Source organism: Microtus pennsylvanicus, chromosome X (genome assembly GCF_037038515.1).
Source record: "Microtus pennsylvanicus isolate mMicPen1 chromosome X, mMicPen1.hap1, whole genome shotgun sequence".
Lineage (NCBI taxonomy): Eukaryota > Metazoa > Chordata > Mammalia > Rodentia > Cricetidae > Microtus > Microtus pennsylvanicus.
Window position 1 is genome coordinate 61,251,235 of NC_134601.1, and position 5,498 is coordinate 61,256,732.

At 38.4% G+C, this 5,498-nt stretch overlaps 1 non-coding gene across 1 annotated transcript; it reads right to left on the reverse strand.

The window, feature by feature from the left end:
* Positions 1-1,279: 1,279 nt before the first annotated feature.
* On the reverse strand, positions 1,280-1,386 carry LOC142841937 (U6 spliceosomal RNA). The gene has a single exon (XR_012909162.1). It is a non-coding gene; the product is annotated as a U6 spliceosomal RNA (small nuclear RNA).
* Between the last annotated feature and the right edge of the window lie 4,112 nt (positions 1,387-5,498).

Consider the following 5,498-nt stretch of genomic DNA (forward strand, 5'->3'; position numbering starts at 1 on the left):
ATTTTCATGTTTTGGGGTCTGGCATATCTCACTCAGGATAGTATTTTCTATTTCCATCAATTTGCATGCAAAATTCAAGCTGTCATTGTTTTTTACCACTGAGTAGTACGCTAATGTGTATATGTTCCACAATTTCTTTATCCATTCTTCCATTGAGGGGCATCTAGGTTGTTCCCAGGTTCTGGCTATTACAAGTAATGCTTCTATGAACAAAGTTGAACAAATGCTTTTGTAGTATGATTGGGCATCTCTTGGGTATATTCCCAAGAGTGGTACTGCTGGATCCTGAGGTAGGTTAACTCCCAATTTCCTGAGAAACTGCCACACTGATTTCCATAGTGGTTGCACAAGTATGCATTCCCACCAGCAATGGATGAGTCTACCCTTTACTCCACATCCTCTCCAGCAAAGGCTATCATCATTGGTGTTTTTTTTTTTGATTTTAGCCATTCTGACAGGTGTAAGATGGTATGTCAAAGTTGTTTTGATTTGCATTTCCCTGATCGCTAAGGAAGTTGAACATGACCTTAAGTATCTTTTGGAGATTTGAACTTCTTCTGTTGAGAATTCTCTGTTTAATTCAGTAGCCCATTTTTTTAATTTGGTTATCTAGAATTTTAACGTCTAGTTTCTTGAGTTCTTTATTTACTTTGAAGATCAGACCTTTGTCTAATGTGGAGTTGATGAAGATCTTCTCCCATTCAGTAGAATGCCTTTTTGTCGTAATGACAGTGTCCTTCGCTTTAGAGAAGCTTCTCGGTTTTAGCAGGTCCCATTTATTCATTGTTGCCCTTATTGTCTGTGCTACTGGGGTTATACATAGGAAGTGGTCTCCTGTGCCCGTGTGTTGCAGTCTACTTCCCACTTTCTCTTCTATCAGGTTTAATGTGGTCAGATTTATATTGAGGTATTTAATCCATTTGGACTTGAATTTTGTGCATGGTGATATATATGGATCTATTTTCGTTCTTCTGCAGGTTGACATCCAGTTATGTCAGCACCATTTGTTGAAGATGCTTTCTTTCTTCCATTGTATAATTTTAGCTCATTTGTCTAAAATCGGGTGTTCATAGGTTTGTAGGTTAATATCTGGGTCTTCAATTCTATTCCATTGGTTAACATCTCTGTTTTTATGCCAATACCAAGCTGTTTTCATTACTATAACTCTGTAATAGAGTTTGAAGTCAGGCATTATAATGCCTCTGGAAGTACCTTTATTGTGTAGTATTGTTTTGGCTATCCTTGATTTTTTGTTTTTCCATATAAAGCTAATTACTATAAAAATATGGAGTGCTTCACGAATTTGCGTGTCATCCTTGCACAGGGGCCATGCTAATTTTCTCTGTATCATTCCAATTTTAGTATACGTGCTGCTGAAGTGAGCACTGATAACCACTTTTAAATGAAAATTGAGTTTCCTCAAAGGCAATCTCACTGAGGGAAACAAAGTACTCTTAAGAGCAGGCCACATACCCAGCAGTAAACGGCCAAGAGAAAAGTAACTCAATGTCATCTTTGAAGTAAGTAGCTATTGACAGTACTGTGTACACTAATCTTTATTTACTATGAATCTAAGATGAAAGTAATAATCAAATCAGAGAAAGACTAGTAGTTACTATTTACTGATAACCAAAAGAATATCTGGTGAAAGTAAACAGGGAAATAATAAGTAGAAGGTGGAGATGAAGGGTGGGACATGGTGATGCACACCTTTAATCACAGCACTTGGGAGGCAGACACAGGCTGATCTCTGTGAATTTGAGGCCAGCCTGGTCTAAAGAGCAAGTTCCAGGACAGCTAGAGCTGTTATAAATGGAAACCCTGTCTTGAAAAAAAAAAAAACAGATGTTAGTGATGTGGGGTTTCCCTTTGTATGCTGTGATTACCATTGATTAATAAATTGGACCTATATCAGGGCAGACTAGAGATAGGCAGGGAAAACTAAACTGAATACTAGAAGGAAGAAGGTAAGTTTAGAGAACCCATGTAGCCCCAAAAGAGACAGTCTCTGGAACTTTACTCAGTAAGCCTCAGCCTTGTAGCAATGCACAGATTAGTGGAGATAGGTTAATTTAAGATATAAATTAGTCAGAAATATGTTTAAGCAATTGGTCAAACAATATTGCAAATAATATGGTTTCTGTGTGATTATTTCAGGGCTGAGCAGTAAGGAATAAACAAGCAACCCCTACAACACATGAGAAGCTTTAGTGTTAAGAATATAATGATGGGAGAGAGAGAGAAAGAAATTCCACAAGATAAGATAACCTAAAATGGTCCCACCAGACAGAAAGCTGAGACATAGAGACCTTATGAAGAAGAATGTAAAAACAAAAAAAAAAGATGGGAGGGAGAGAGAGAGAGAGAGAGAGAGAGAGAGAGAGAGAGAGAGAGAGAGCATAGAAATAGAACACACAGAACTGGATTGATAATTGTGTATTAAATAAAGTATGAAGAATAAAGAAAATGTTAACAGTATTAATATGGATAGAGTTATTGGGTCTGATTCTTTTTTTCTGTTTTAACATTTTATTTATTATTTATTTATTTAAAATTTCCACCTCCTCCCATTCTCCCATTTCCCTCCCACTCCCCCCACTTCCCCTTCCCCTCCCTCTCCAGACATAAGAGATGTCAGGGTGCACTGCCTTGTGGGATGTCCAAGCCGCCCCCCTCCATCCAGGTCTAAGAAGGTGTACATCCAGACTAAGCTCCCAAAAAGCCAGTACATGCAGTAGAATCAAAATCCAGTGTCATTATCATTGGCTTCTCAGTCCGTCCTCATTGTCAGCCACATTCAGAAAGTCCGGTTTGATCATATGCTCATTCAGACCCAGTCCAGCTGGCCTTGGTAAGCTCCCATTAGATCAGTCCCACCGTCTCCATGGGTGGACTCACCCCTCCCGGTCCTGACTCCCTTGCTCCTCTTCTCCCTCCTTCTGCTCTTCATCTGGTCTACTGGGCATTTTATCTCTGAATTGTCAAAAAGGTGGCTCCTCCTTAAGCTGTATTGCCTACTTTATATTAAATAACGTTAGCCTATGCAGATTTTTGATAAAATAGATACAAAAGATGATATACAAGTCAGGGGTTATAAGTTTACATTATGAGGTGTCTTGGAGTACAACTTAAGAAAACAAACTATCAACTGATATAAAACTTCAAAGTAGCTTTAGATCAGAGAGGTACCTTGCTAATGGGTTTTAAGATAAACTATTCACGGAAATAATACAATCTCATTTACAATGACACATAGCCAGTTGTCTGATTTGTTAAGCCAAGGCAAATAGTGTGAAGCAACTTAATTATGGTTTCAGGTCTGGCTGATAACCAAGGACAGTGATTAACTCTCTGTACAAATTCTTACCTCTGTTTTATTATCCCATGGTCAGATACAATGGAGAAAGACTTTCTAACTAGCCAGGGCTGCAAAATATAAACTATAGCCCCAAGAAAGAGTTACAAGTCTCGCTTTTATGGCAACAGTTACATGCAGGACAAAAAAATATATTTTAAGATTTATAATGCTTTTAATGTTACTGTGCCTTAGAGATTGCTGAGTAAGCTTATCTGAGTGTATACCTCCACCCTTTGCTCTGCAGCTCTTGCTTGGAGGGTCCTCTCAGCCCAGCTCACCACTGCACTCTCTGTAATTACAATCACTGTCTCGAGTCCAAGAAATTCAGGATTTATGACCACTAACTGCAAAATGTTTAAAGGACTTTTACGACCACTAACCACAAAATATTTAAAATGTTTATACAATTCAAGCAATGGTGGTGCATGCCTTTAATCACAGCATTCAGGAGCCAGAGGCAGGTGGATCTCGGTAAGTCTGAGGACAGTCTGATCTACAAGAGCTAGTTCCAGGATAGCTAGGGCTATTACACAGAAAAACCCCATCTCAAAAAAAAAAAAAACACAGGAAAAATGTTTATACAATTAGAAGTATAGGATATGGAACACAATTTCCTTATTTCTTTTTGTCTCTTTAATAATTTAGTTTTATAAAACTACCGCTGTAGATATGATAACAAAAAGAATTCTCTTTTTGTAAGTGCAGGTTGCAACTCACTAATTAGGGAATTGACTGAGGGAAAATGTTTCTTCCTTGCTATGTGAAAACTTATCAAGATATCTCTTTCCTTGCTCTCCCTCTGGATTTCTTGCACTGTAAGCTGTTGGAATGACTCTGTTTCTCATCATTTACTTAGAAATGTAATGTGGCCTTCAAATGTAATGCCTAAAATATTTTGTAAGTCTTCAAGCTATAAAAACAAAGGGGCAGTGGCAGAAACTTGGGAGCATCACAAGAGAAACATCCTGAGAGAAGGAAAACATCATGTGTGAGAGAATTAGAATGGAAGTATCATGAGTAAATGTAGAACTGGAATGAGAGAATAGAAAAGGCAGAGAATGTAACAAATGAACATCATGAGAGCAACATTGAGAGAATAATAAGGAATCCATCAATAGGTTTGACAATGTATTTTCCCTAAAAATATCCCTCAGATAGAGAAAAGTATTATTTTCAAGACACTGGACTTTTTCTCTGAACCCTGAACCCAGCCCAGAAGCTGGTGCTTTGGGGGCTATGATATATGACTAAATAGGTCATAGGGTCTATGCAATAACATATCATTATTATTCTACTAAATGATTATATTAAACTGATTGCTAATAACATATCAATATAACCATCAATTAATGCATCTCTCAAGCCTTATCAGGGAAAATACTTCATAAGTGGAAAGATTGTAGAATGTTCAGTTCAAAGGGAGACATCTATATTGGAACTCTTCCACCCCAAGCTCAGGGATCATCTCAGAAGAGAGGACAAGATGATTGTAAGAGTCAGAGGAGGTAGATGTCTATAGCTAAGCAGCATTTGCCAGACATGATACTACTGTAACATGAAGGCCTGCTGGTTGGGGTTTCTGTACCGTCCAGTTCCCCATAGCCGGCAAACCCCAAAGGAAATCCCACAGAGATCTCTATAAGTTATAAAGCTGATTGGCCCATTAGATCAGGCTACGTATTGGCTCTTGTAGCTTATATTAACCCATTGTTCTTATCTATGCTAGCCACATGGTTTGGTACCTTTCTCAGCAGGGCAGTTCACATCTTGCTTCTTCGAAGTCTGGGCAGGAGTGGGAGGAATCAACTTCCTCCTTCCCAGAATTCTCCTGTTCTCCTTGCATCGTTTCTACTTCCTATCTGGTTTTCCCACCTATACTTCCTGCCTGGCCAATCAGCGTTTATTTAAAACATAATTGACAGATTACAGACAATTCTCCAGCACCATACTACAATTACGCAAATGAACTTATAATGTACAAGACTTGAATAAGACCAAGTCAGCCAAAATTCCAGAATGGATGGGGAAAGTAGTTCATGAATTCTTACCTTAACAAAGAAGATATTTTATAGTTGATTGCTGCTGGGAATTGGAGAGTCACCATTCTTCAGGGACATGAACCCTGAGAGATTACCCATGT